The sequence below is a fragment of the Suncus etruscus genome, chromosome 11, assembly GCF_024139225.1.
Source record: "Suncus etruscus isolate mSunEtr1 chromosome 11, mSunEtr1.pri.cur, whole genome shotgun sequence".
Taxonomy (NCBI): domain Eukaryota; kingdom Metazoa; phylum Chordata; class Mammalia; order Eulipotyphla; family Soricidae; genus Suncus; species Suncus etruscus.
Window position 1 is genome coordinate 23,197,242 of NC_064858.1, and position 14,078 is coordinate 23,211,319.

At 42.0% G+C, this 14,078-nt stretch overlaps 1 protein-coding gene and 1 non-coding gene across 2 annotated transcripts in view; one reads left to right on the top strand and one right to left on the bottom strand.

Annotated features, from left to right (window-relative positions):
* Positions 1–14,078, top strand: part of BCAT1 (branched chain amino acid transaminase 1) — a 647,504-nt gene that overhangs the window by 34,902 nt on the left and 598,524 nt on the right. The window lies entirely within an intron of this gene.
* LOC126023285 (U6atac minor spliceosomal RNA) lies at positions 7,555–7,677 on the bottom strand. Its single transcript, XR_007500460.1, has one exon. It is a non-coding gene; the product is annotated as a U6atac minor spliceosomal RNA (small nuclear RNA).

A 14,078-nucleotide genomic window follows, 5' to 3' on the forward strand; every position in this document is an offset into this window, starting at 1 on the left:
GGAAGGGAGGGAAGGGAAAAGGAAAGGAAAGGGAGGAAAGGAACGGAAAGGAAAGGGAGGAAAGAAAAGAAAAGGGAGGAAAGGAAAGGAAGGAAGGAAGGAAGGAAGGGAAGGAAGGAAAGAAAGAAGGAAGGAAGGAAGGAAGGGAGGGAGGAAGGAAGGGAGGAAGGACGGGAGGGAGGGAGAAATGAAAGAAGGAAGGGAGGAAGGACGGGAGGAAGGAGGGAGGAAGGAAGAGAGGGAGGAAGGAAGGAAGGAAGGGAGGGAGGGAGGGAGGAAGGAAGGAAGGAAGGACGGGAGGGAGGGAGAGAGAAAGGAAGGAAGGAAGGGAGGAAGGGAGGAAGGAAGGAAAGAGATAAAATAGTTGGTTTCCATTGTTTGAACGTGTGTTGTAACCTTTTTTGCTACCCTAGAGCATCTGCTTTCCCCATCTGGCCTATTCTACTTTATAGCCACTGGACATGTTCACCATTTTCCTTTGCTTTCAAGTTACCCTCTGATCATAAAGTTCACCCTCTATTATTCTGATATCTGGAATAGGAAAAATCCTAGGCTGTTTATTCAGATGAACAGAACCTATTTTAGTGTACAGAATCGTGAGGACAATAAGGATTAATAAAATTCATCCTTTTTATTTTTATTTTAAAATCCCAGGTAAGTTATTTATAGATAGCTTTGTAAGTGGAGGTTTATTTAATCTTGTGTTCATTTGTGCATCATTGTTCTTAATAGTATACACGCCATGAACAGATTTTGTCATGTGCATGTATGTGAGTGAGTGAGTGTGTGTGTGTGTGTGTGTGTGTGTGTGTGTGTGTGTGTATTGTTTACCCAGGCACAAACAGAATGACTATTGATAGTCATTATTGAGTGAGAGAGGACTTATATTTTGGTTACAGATCCCTTCAACCAGCCAGATGATATTTCCTCCTTTAACTGGCACCACAAACATGTTTGTGTATTATGAAAATGCTCCTAGGGATGACAGAAAAGCTTCACCTGTAATTTTAGTCCTAATAGGAGAATAACCAGTTCATTCACTAAGCAATAGAGGGGAAACTCTGTTTATTATTTGAGAGTTATATCCAGCTGAATTTCTCGTAGACTTGGTAGACCATATGTGATACCAGAAATTGAACCTGGGTCAGGCACCTGCTACAATCTCTCTGGCCCCGAGATAGGGACATATAATATGACACATAAGTGGCCTTGGAGAAAGGGAACATTTGGGTAGAGCTTTCTGGAATACTTTGCCAGAGGCAAAGGCCCATCTTCACCTTCCATCAAGTACAGTTTTTGAACAGGAGGGTTCTTGGAAAATGTGTCTGTGTAGGCAACATGTATACATCTCAGAAATTTTCCGACTGGCCTTGTAGCTCATTATTGTGATGTGGAAGGCTCTGACTTGTGTTTTTGTATGCAAAGAATGGCATCATTGAATGCAGGAAATCCTCTGGGTTCTAATGATGAAAACTTGGCGCACGGGGAAGAAGTATCAAAAGCAAAGCAGATGAAGTTTTGATAGAAAATGGGGTGGTGAGCAGAAGAGAATTCTTTTCCAGGGGTCTCTAGTCCCAGGCATCTCCTCTGTGAGGATTAGTGGGGGGAAGGTGATGTGTGGAAGCTGAAGAAATTTTGAAAAGAAAGGACAAGCTGCTTATTTGTTAAGGAAAGAAACCTGAATGGTGGAAGAGCAAACACTAAATAATCTTTCTAGGAGGAGATAAGAGGCTTCCAGGGACAGGGCTTTGTATATTAGAAAAGTAATTTTACTGTCTGGTGATTTAGATCATTTTGTACCCTGTAAAGATACTAAATTATAAATGACAGGGGCCGGAGAGATGGCATGGAGGTAGAGCATTTGCCCTGCATGTGAAGGATGGTGGTTCTAATCTCGGTATCCCATATGGTCCCCCTGAGTCTGCCAGGAGAGACTTCTGAGTGTAGAGCCAGGAGGAACCCCTGAGTGCTGCCGGATGTGACCCCCCCAAAATTATGAATGAAAATAGTGCAGCCTTGCTGGGATAATCCTTCTCCACAGAAAACAGCCTGCAACTGAGCTCTGACCATGGCCCCTGAGACCAGAGCTGTATGCTACTAATTGCTTTTAAAATGCTCCTTTCCTTAACAATTTATAATATTAGAATATGTGCTGCCAAATGAAACACGAACATTTTGTGACTCTAGAAAGTGGCCAGTGTTTGGGCCTTTCTGTGGGTTTATTTATGATTATTTTGTTGTTGTTGTTGTTGTTGTTAATAAGTAAGGTCACACCTGGCTGTGCTCAGAACTTACTCCTGGCTCTGTGTACAGAAATCGCTCCTAGCACTGCTCAGGGGACCATATGTGGTGCTAGAGATTGAACCTGGGTTGGCTCATGTAAGCTAAGAGCCTTAACCTGGGCTGGAGTGACAGTATAGCAGACAAGGCACTTGCCTTGCTTGAAGCTGACCCAGGTTCTATTCCCAGCATTTCATATGGTTTTCTTTTTTTTTTGTTTGTTTGTTTGCTTGTTTGTTTTGTTTTTGGGTCACACCTGGCAGTACACAGAGGTTACTCTTGGCTCTGTGCTCAGAAACTGCTCCTGGCTGGCACAGGGGACCATATGAGATGCCAGGATTTGAATCACTGTCCATCCTGGGTCGGCTGTGTGCAAGGCTGCGTGCAATGCCCTACCGCTGTGCTATCTCTCCAGCCCTTTATATGGTTTTCTAAGCACTACCAGGAGTGATTCATGAGTGAAGAGCCAGGAGTGTCCTCCGAGTGTCTTGGGGTTTAGCCCAAAATCCAAAACCAAAACAAACCACAAAAAGAATCTCATTTCTATACTATCTATTCAGTCCCATACAAGACTGTCTTAAATGCCAAAAAAATGCTCTCTACATCTCCTAGCAGTGTGTTAACCTGCAGGACTAGATCATGAAATAAGGTTTGGATTAATGTTAGGTATTACTATGAACACATCTTAAGGGCTGAATGGTGATCAGAAAGGGATAAAGCGAAGATTCAGTATCAACCTGCCAATAGAAGTGCAAGGGAAAGATGGCCCAGAGTTTCACTTAAGTCCACGATACAAGTGTGCTGTCTGTTGCTCCTGTCCCACACAGTCTGAACAGTCCCACAGTGTGAGCACTAATTGTGGCTAATTAAGGACCTGCTGAATTTGCTTCAGCACTGGGGTGGGGGTGGAGGGCAGGTACAGACTTTCAGTTGTTTTGACTTTGAGACATGAATAAAAAATTTTCAATGGAAAATATCAGTATCCCCAGAATGTCTTCCAAGTCTGATTTTGATTCTCTGTGCTAACATTCTCTCCTGGCCATTGCTTCTGAAGTCAGGTAGTTCCCAATGAACTGGAAGCACCCCTAAGACAGAAAACAGGTTGAAATCCCATGAACTGATACCCCATAAATGGGTACTAAGGCTCTGGGCGCTTGGGTAGGATGGGCTCCTTCCTCCCCCAAATGACTCAGTGAGAAGACTTTCAGTTTTGGGAAGAAGCCTCTAGTGGAGGACCCTGATTTCAGATAAGCGTTGCAGTATCCTCCAGTTGTGACCGAGAAGGCAGAGAGTTGTGAGACCTTTGTTTCATATTCTGCGAAGAACACACTATACTAGAGTCACACACTAGAGAGATACATTCCAGTGCTTCAGGTAGTCAGAGGAATTAGGAGTTGGCTAAGGGAACTATTTAGTCTGATCCGATCCTCAGCCCCTCTCCCCACAAATTTCTGACTGATCTCATGTTAATCATTTATTCTGGCAAAGTCCAAAGTGGCTGATTCTCTGGGTTCAGATTCTTGCTTGCTGCTGTTGGCCAGGTGACTGTTATATTGCAATCTGGTATCTCCTTTTCCCAATCAGTAGCATGAGGGTGGTAAAACTAGGCCAGAGTTGGGCAGTTTTCTACCAAACTTTGTTTCCACAGAACCAGAATGTATTCCCAGGCCAAAATGCAGGCTCTACTCTATAAAATGAGGCTATTCTCAACAAGCACCTTCTAAGTCACATTCTGCCTCCCTCTGCCTCATTGATTCCACTCTTGACTGGTTTGCTGCTGGCTTTTTCCCTTCCTCAACCTGGGATGCTGTGGACTGATTTGCTCCCATCCACCTCTCTGTGGCATTTCCTCTACTGAGGTCATCTTAAACCAAACTTCTCCATCATTTTTCACAATCTTGCCTAGTCTTGCTACCTTAAGCAGCAAAGTTTCTTTCAAATTCTATTATTAATAATATTAATAAATAGTAATAGTACTTAAAGGTCCTCTATAACTCTAATGGTCTTCTAAGTACTCCATAGAAATTGATTTTTTAAACTATTTCAGTCATTGGGATCAGAGGCATAGTATAGTAGGTAGGGCACTTGACTTGCATGCAGCTGATCTGGATTTGATTTATTTGATTTATTTGATTTTTTTATTTTTTGAGTCACACCCGGAAGCTCAGGTCTGAGCTCTACGCTCAGAAATCACTCCTGGCAGGCTCAGGGGCCCATATGGAATGCCGGGATTCGAACCACCGACCTTCTGCATGCAAGACAAACGCTTTGCCTCTATGCTATCTCTCCGGCCCCTGGGTTTGATTTCCAACACTACAAATAATTCCCCAAGCCCAAGAGTGATTCCTAATCAGAGAACCAGGAGTTAACACCGAGAACAATTGGGTGTGGCCCTCAAACAAAGTGAAATTATCTACAATATAGTCTTCTAATAAAATCAGCACTATTTTCTTCCCATTTAGCAGCAGATCAAGGAAGCCAAGTGCAATGAAATTGCTTGAGAACAGGACAGCCAGAGCCCCAAGCAGAGGGAATCCTTTAGCATAGTCATCTAGGCTGGTCCCCATACTAAGAGGGACATTTTCTCTTCTTCCTTGTAGTTGTTTTTCTTGATGTTGTTGGTGTCAACTCATCTTTGTGCTATCATTCAAGTATCTTTTTCATAATATCATATTTTCCCCTGGATATGTTATGTAGCCAACCATGAAAAGTAAAAAACCTCAACTGACAGTGACACACCTTCACTCTCCAGGGAATTCAGGCATATTTTCTTCCCAGATCCGTGTAAAAGCACTAAGATCTCTATGTTTGCATTACTGTGAAATTTACTGTGAGTGTGCTGTAAGCCTTAAACATGATTTTCCATGATTTTATTCATCATAACCTTCATTGAAAATAAGAGGAAATGAGTAAAAATGCTTTTTCAGCAAGATTCTCAGATTTATGAATGCAGTGAAAGGTATTTGTACCCTTTTGGTGGAAATTTGTACCTATTTGGTGGAATTTAGGTTTCTTCTCTTCTCAAGTTCATTCCTTCCGCAGAGATTACATGCCTGACACAACAAGAAGCAGAACTTCACAGTCTGGTTTGTTGAAGACTGAGTCCCATTGTTGAGTGTTCTTCCAACACACAGATGTCTGTGTCCTGGAACATTTGGGCTTTCTTCAATTCTCTCTTTAAGCCTTTCTTTGCATGGGAGACCCTGGCAGGACTCTTCGATGCCCAGAATAAGACCCAAAGAAAAAGCTTCATAGCAATGCTTGAAGAAGACGTTGGAGAATATTTTGTCTCTTGACACGGAGCAAGGAGTTTTGGAGAATTAGTGAGTGTACAGAGTCAACCACAGGTGAAACAAACAATTATCAAGGGGTTCTGCACTGGCCCCTCTGTTTCTAGGTTCTAGCAAGGAAAGGTTTTAAGAAGGTTTAGAAGGAAAGGTTCTAGGAAGTTTCTAGAAGAAAAGTCTATGCTCCTGATTTGTGATTATTCTCACTGATGAACTTAATAAACAAGAAGTGGAAGAAGACAGAACATCTAAGGAGTAAGGATAAGATGTTTTATTTAATATACTTATTATTTTACAGGTTATCTCTGTTCTAGACTCTAAAGATAGAGATAAACAAGACCTCTTTATCAGAGTTTAGCAGAGATCTTTTGAGAATGGGAGACCAAAACAAACAAACCAGTATATAAACAGGAATAATTCTGAAAGCATCAGAATGGTAGCAGAGGACACTGTGACACTGAATGAGCTCAGAAACCTTTCTGAGAAGGGACTGAATTGGTCACATATCCGAGGAAAGATTAAACTGATAATTTGTCTGAGGGAGGAATGGATTGATCATGCATTTGAGGAGGGATTGGAATGATCATATGTTATATTTTTGTGTTTTACAATGTTCTGACATTTTGGGACCAGTCTTTCTTGGGGTTATTCATTCCCAGAGATATCACACAACTTCCTAGATAGCATTCCTTTGACTTGCAAGTCTTCTAAAACTGATTCTTTGTTCCATCATCTTCTTTATTAGGAGGTCCAATCTCTATTTTTCCTGTCCCAAAACACCTCAAGGCCAACTACAAGACAACTGTTCTCAGTCCTGCCAAAATGATTTCAACTCACCAACTCTGATGAGCTAGCTGTCTGCTCTGCTTTGCCCATTTCCTCCCATGAATATCACACTAGGTGACCCATGCCTTCCTCTCTCTCCTTCATGCCTTTTACCCTCTGTGGTGCTACTGCTGTTGGTCCTGAGTGCTTTGCCTCCTGTTTCTAGGGAGATGTGGGTAAATATTCTCCTGTCTTCAATGCCAACCATTTCCACATCTGCATGTCTTACTCAAATAGATCCTGGGTGTGTCAGTCACAGTGATACTTGAGCTGAGATCTGAATGGCAGGAACCCCACAATGCTCAAGGGAGGTGCAATTGAACCTGGGAGTTATGTGTGCCTTGGGTTAATGCTCCTGTACTCTCCTTCCTTTCCTGTTTTCTCCAGACAACAGTTAATCTCTGATAATCCACACAGGGCTAACTAAGGCCAGCTATCTTGGCATCTGATGACCCACACTTCTCTTTTATAAAAATCAGCAGACATATGTAAGCAGATGAAATTGTAAACAAATGAGTGATAAGAGCCCAGACTGGTCTCATCATCCTTAGGTGCCCAGGATCTATTCTAAGGATCTTTCATTTATTAACTGTGAAACATTTCTTAGTCACATTCAACCATTTCTGTGGGTTGGCCTCTTTCAAGAACTCAGCACTCAGTCTTAAATATACCTCCCACTGCATCCTGGTTCCAGGACAGAGGAGGAGGGATGATTTTTCTTGTGGGTGTAAATGATAGTTGGTGCTCATGTGGTGCACTCATAACTAATTGTTCAATGTCACTTCTGTCTTTTATATTATAATTATACCCAAAGCTTATAGGCACTGGGGGAAAACATGTCCAGCTACATGTTGCTAGAAAAACTTAAGTATGGCAGACAGCAGGCACTTTACTGCCACTTTAAGAGTGAAAATTGACTCATAATATTGAAAGACAAGGAAGAGAAAAATTCAACATTGTAGTCTTTTAGGACTCTATACTACACCAGGCTTTGTTTCTTGTTTTTTTTTTTTTTATAATTATTATTTTGACCAAATTGGATTACATATCATTCACAGTGATATTTTAGGTACATATTAACATTGAATCAGGGGATTCCCATCACTAAAGTTGTCCTCCCTCCATCCCCATTCCCAGCTTGCATCCCATAACCCTCTCCCTTAAAAAACATTGGTTAGATGCCACAAAGTAGGTGGCAGTGCCTTAACCATATACATGTTGCAGGCCGAAGTCTCTTCCATCCTTGTCAAGAAGAGAGCTAACCTTCTCTCCTTTCACGTAACACGGTTTCTTGTTTTTAAGGAATTTATTTCTGGTCTCATTGTTAAGATCAAATAGGAGCCTATAGAGTCTGTCAGAACCAGTTCCCACATTGATCTGCAGGCCAGACTATGGGTAAGAGTCAGCATTGATATTTCCCCTCTAGGTTATTCTATTATTTAGCCAGGATCCAAGAACCCAGATGCAGGTGGGAAGGCTACACAATGTACAGATGAGTGGTCCTGATGGCAATAGTGGGGACCACTAAATAGAATTCTCCACAAAGAAGGTACACTCGATGGCCCAATTATATAGTTCTTTGGGAATTTTTTTTTATCAAAATCTGGGCGATTTTATGCTAGAATCCCAAGTGTGGCCAAGAAGAAAGGCAGCCAACTGCCATCTTACAAGGGGCGGGCTTTTGATAACTGAAGATTTTACCCTTAAAGGGACACTAATAGTCTTATGGCTGACCAGAAGCCATAAGGGTCTTTGTTTCCTTATACACAACCACAAAATTAATACTATTGTAAATATTGTTATTTAAAATTAATTAAAAAAATAAAGTGTGGGGGACCAGAGGGCTAAGTCACTACCAAGTATCCTTATAGATTTTCAAACCCTGATATTTGAGACCCTGAAAGGGGAAAGCCTGCAGGCTAAGTCCATATTCAGCTTTCAAAAACAGAAAAGATGATCAAGAAAATTATGCCTCAATTTACTATAAAACCTCATTATACTAACAAATACTCATTAAATATATTTCAGGCTTTGTGTTGACTATCATAGAAATCCAGGTGAACCCCAGTTGCATATAGTCAATGGCAACTTTCCTTTTCATCGCCAGCCCTGAAATTTGCAATTCCGAAGAGGAGATGGACCTTAGTACTTCCTTTCATAATATACTTCCTTTGAAATGGTAAATTCACAAATGGTTATAATTCACTAATACTGTCCAAATAATTCTCATCATCTGGAAGGTGAAATCATAGGGGTTCATCACTGAAGAAGTTCTTTGGGAACAAAATCAAGTGCCAATTTAAAACCAAAATTACATTGAAGTTTGGTCTTTCAGGCCTGAATAGTCTCTCACCCAGTGACATGACCATAAATCTGTTCTCAAGTTGTCACAAAGATGCATGCCTATCATTTGAAATTCTCTGTGCTTAAAAATGAATTCTAGAACAGAATTCCTCAAAAGTTTGTTGGATTTAGGCTCTGAATTTGATCCCTGACATTGTATGCCCTCTCCCAGCATGATCAGCTATGCCCTGGAGATTCCTCTATCAGTAGGCCCCAGTATTACCAATTAATGGGCTCCAACCTTTGAGCCTTCTGGCCCATTTGGCTGATTATTCTTCAGGTCCTGAGCACTGCTTGAGACTACAATATAATGATTTTTTTAATGAGCACCAAAGAAATCATTATGCAAAAACTAAGGTAAAATATTGTGATTCTCTGAATTCTACTTAACTGTATTTATTTATTTATTTACTTTGGGGGGCACACTCATTGACAGTCAGGGGTTAACCTTGGCTAAGCACTCAGAAATCGCTCCTGGCTTGGGGGACCATATGGGACGCCGGGAGATCGAACCTGGGATCGAACCTTGGTCAGTAATCGAGGTTAGCACATGAAAGGCAGATGCCCTACTGCTTTGGCCCCTATATTTTTTCTTATGCAGTTACATCCATTTGACTCTGGAATCACTCCTAGCAGTACTTAGGGACCAAGTGATATTGGAAATTAAATTCAAGGCCATACACATGCAAGGCAAGTGCTCTACCACTGAGCCATATCCTTGGCCCCATGAATTTTATAAAACTAGGACTAAGTGGCGCCTGCCCGAGTGGTTTCCAACTGTGAGAGACTGTGAGTGTTGCCTGTGCGTGTTTTTCTACTGTCCTGTGTCCTGAACCTCTCACGAGTGGACCGAAAAGGGCCCAGCAAAATCGCTCTCCTAGAGGCTCCAGAAGAGCATTTAGCTTCACTTCACTTTGTGGCCATGTGCTCTTTCTAATGAATGAACCCCACTGCACCACACAGGAAAAAAATCACACTAGGAACTGTGCTGGATCTCTGTAGCCCAGCATATCTCGCTGGACTGTCTTCTCTGCTGAGTCTGGGCCTAAGATTTGATCCTCTGTGTGGCTTCATCCATGGAGGGCTCCCCTTCCTTGAAGCCGAGTTGACCCACCCAGAAAGGGCAGAGCCAGAGGAACTTGGCCGCACACATCATTTAGCCAATGAATACCACCACAACACTTAGAAAAACCCACAATATAAGTGTGACAATGGGGAAACAACGCAGGCCAGCATCAGGCATAGAGAATGAAGATGGCAACTGATGACTGGAAAACGGCCAACAAACTAGTCAGTCTCTCAGCTATGGAGTTTAGAGAAGAAATATGAGGATGTTCACAGAATTCAAAAAAAGTATAGGTCGAGTTGAACAGAACACTAATAAGAACCAAGAAAATCTGAAGACAGAAATCAGAAAACTCCAAACTGAAATAACAGATCAAATAACAGGTCTGAAAAACTCAGTAGAAAAATTGACAGACAAAATAGATAAACTCTCCATCAGGGTAACAGAAGCTGAGAATAGAATTAGTGAGCTGGAAGATGCGATGCGTAACTCCATACAGCAGAAGATATTGGAAAAAAGCCTTAAAGCAAATGATCAGACAATGGAAAAATTAGTCAAAAATAGAACTATGTGTATAAATGCAGTTTTAGCATAGTGTGTTATTGAAGAGCATGGTCTCAGGGCCAGAGCAATAGCATAGTGGGTAGGGAGTTTGCTTTGTATGCAGCTGACCCAGGTTCAATCTCAGGCATCCTATATAGTCCCGTGAGTGTTCCAAGAGTGATTTCTGAGTGCAGAGCCAGGAACAACCCCTGACCTCCATGAGGTGTGTCCCCCAAAACAAGAACGACAACAACAACACATGGTTTTTTGATCAAAATTTTTGATTTTACTATTTCATCAACCCAATACTCATTTCGGAAATACTTTCTTAGTATGGGCGAGTGACAGCATCACTGTAAATGGAACAGATCTGTGAATACAAAGCTCTGTACTCTGAATTGTGGGAGAGCTTGTGAATAGGTGACACATATTATGTATGTATGTATGTATACATACATACATTCATACATACATAGACACAAATACTTTTTTTTTTTTTTTGGTTTCTGAGTCACACCCAGCAGTGCTCAGGGCTTACTCCTGGCTCTACTCTCAGAAATAGCTCCTGGCAGGCTCAGGGGACCATATGGGATGCCAGAATTCAAACCACTGTCCTTCTGCATGCAAGTCAAATGCCCTTACCTCCATGCTATCTCTCTGGCCCCAACTATACATACTTTTTTAAAACCCTTTTTAAAGGAGGATTGAGACTGCTTGGAGAACCTTGTGTGAATGGCAACATTCAATGCTGTGACCAGGGAGATAGTACTGATTAGGAAAACAGTATTGTGGGCAAAGGGAACAGTTAGTGCAAAGCCTGGCCACATAGGTTTGCTGATAGTGCTGAAAGTCATTGGCACAAGGTAAGCAAAGAGCAGAGCATTAGTGGGGTCAACAAGGTTAAGAAATGAGCCAGAGCTCAGGTTGGTATCTGGGATACTGGCATCATCAAGGGAGGATTGGGGGCAGAGAGGGCCCTGATTGTAGGGAGGCTTTCCAAGCCTACTCTGTAGGAGACATCCATTTCTGGGGTAGTGTTGTGAGGAGCTCCTCCAATTACTTCTTAGGAAAACTTAGAAACTATTTTCTATTAGAAATTCAGCCTTCTGAAGTCCCAGAAATTATTTACACACACCAAACAACAGATTAAAAATATAAATCACACCTAGTAAGGACTTCAAGAGTCTACGGTAGTTGAACCAAGACTGTCCAGGGAGCTGGTGTTTGGTTGGCTTTACCAGTGAAGTGATGCCCTCTCTCCCCCTAGATGCTACTAGAGTCTTGGAGGTGGGGCTGCAGTTCCTGGCACCCAGTTCCAGGCAGAAGAACTACTTGTCCATCACCTGAGGTTGGAGCCAGGGAAGTTGTTCTTGGAGTGGCATCTCCCTGAGTTTGCCCCCCAGATGTACTCTCTACCCTACTGTCCTCTGCTCTGCTCTGCTGTGGTGGCCTAGAAGCTCTGTTATCTCTTTCTTTATAGGTGAGCAGCTTGTGACCCCTCTCCCTCCCTCAAAACTTCTTCCATCCTTTCTTGTCTTGTCAGGGCTATTTGTGGAACAATAGCTGCTTTCATTAGCCCTGGAGGACTACTCTGTCCTTTAGGATTTTGCCCCACCCTGTAGCTAATCCTTTGTCTGTGTCTGTCCTCAGATTCCATCAACTCCTTGTGTTTTATCTTGCTGCCTGAGTGATGACTGGAATGAAAGATCAGAAGTCAGGGTTGGGAGCTGAGGTCTGAGCTGGCAAAATATGTTAGGGCTGGAGAGCTGCAAAGTCTGTGGAAGGAATCTGGGAATCATTAGCAAGTCAGAAAGAGGAGGAGATTCAAATAGGACTTGTTGCCTGTGGGAGAGGACAGAAAGGAAGAGCTAAAAGAGGATACATGGATGCCTGTGTTCAGTAGCAGAGAAAGGAATAGTCACCAGTTCAGAGCGCTTTCAAGAGAAGAAGAAAATGGAAGAGAATAAAAATGATTGAATCTTGACTTTTACCTCAAAGGAAACAATAGATGGCCTGTGGCTAAGGAAGGAAGAGGACTTTTGCTTTTGTGCATGTTTTTTCTTTATTGGAATAGAAGAGCTGGGTGTGTCTGTGCGAATAAACAGGATTCAGTTGAAAGGATAAAAGGAAGAGAGTTGGCCATGGGAGGATTGTGGGATGTGCTCTGGAATAAGATGGGGGTAGGGATGCCCAAGGAGGACACTTGTTTGAGGTAGAAACTCAGCTCATATGGGGCATACAGATTCAAAATTTCTCTTCTGGGATGAAGAGAGAGAACAGGGTAAAGGGCTTACCTTGTTTATATGGCTGACCCTGGTTTGATTTCCAGAACTGCATATGGTCTCATGAGCATTGTCAGAAGTGATCTTTGAGCACAGATCCAGGTATAAGGCCCTAAGGGCTGCTGGGTATGGCGCCAATCCTCCCAGCCCCAAACAAACCAGAATTTTTCTTTTATTTTTGTCTCTCAGTAAAGCAGAAGCTAAGATCGGAGCTGGGAATGAGGCCAGGAGGAGCAGTGGGAGCGTGGGCACAAGTTGTGAATAATTACGCCTGAGTCCACATGAGAGTGGGTGAGGCCTGAGTTCTGGGGGACCCAAGATCACTTACTGTCTTCATAAAATGCAGTTCTAGAGTAGGCTTGGTCCCCTTGTATCAAGAGAATATTCAGGAAGATCTGCAGTTCTGTGAGAAATGGGCATAAAATATAACCCATGAAGTGCCATGTATGTGAAGAGCATATAATGCTGTCCCCAGGCCTCATTTATACTAAGTGCACAGTGAACTCCTGATAGAATTGTTGCTATTACAACACCATATATATATGGAGAAGAACCCTTCCAAAGTGGAGACCTCTGTCTTAACATACTCTATAGTTGCCAAGTGCTACTAATGATTAGTTTTGATTCAATTCAATGGTCTTAACTACATCTCCTCAACATTTCTCTGATGGATATATCTATGACACTTTTGCATCCATTCACTTCTCCAGAAAAGCTCAGGAGCTGGTTTGCAGAGAAATCCTGTGCTGCAACACTGGCCTCAGTCTCATGTATGTTGCAGCAGTTGGAAAATCTAGCTCTTCCATTCTTACTGACCTCAGATAGTTGTTCTTTTTACAAAATTGTTGGTGATGTAACTGGTATAAAATGGGTGTAAAAGTTTCTTTTCTGCTTCACTTACTAGTGTTTTAAAAATAGTATTTCAGTCCAGCTCAGATGGCTAGTCCACTTTGCTTGATCTTTCAAACCTCATTTGTTTCATTTTGGACATGGATAGCATTTGATGGAGCCACCCATATCACATTACTCTGACTGTATTTATTGTTATTACATTTACTTCAAAGACTTGGCTTTGAAAAAAACTCCTATGACTTTCTGAAAAACTACTCTTCACCATCATAACATACCACATATGTTCCCAAAGAGAATTGACCTTACCTCTTTGCTGAGATTTTCCTCTTTTTTTTTTTTCCCTCATTCAGTGTCACTCAGGGGTTATTCCTGGCTCTGCACTCAGAAATTACTCCTGGCAGTTTCAGGATCATATGGAATGCCAGGGATCGAACCCAGGTCAGTTGGCTGTAAGATAAATGCCTTACACACTGTGCTATCACCACTCTGGCCCAAATTTTTTTTGTTTCAAGAGAATTTGCACTTAATTATTGCAGCATTTTTACTATGACCACTTGAATGTCTTGTCACTTTATTTCAAAGTGGAGAGGCATCAGAGTT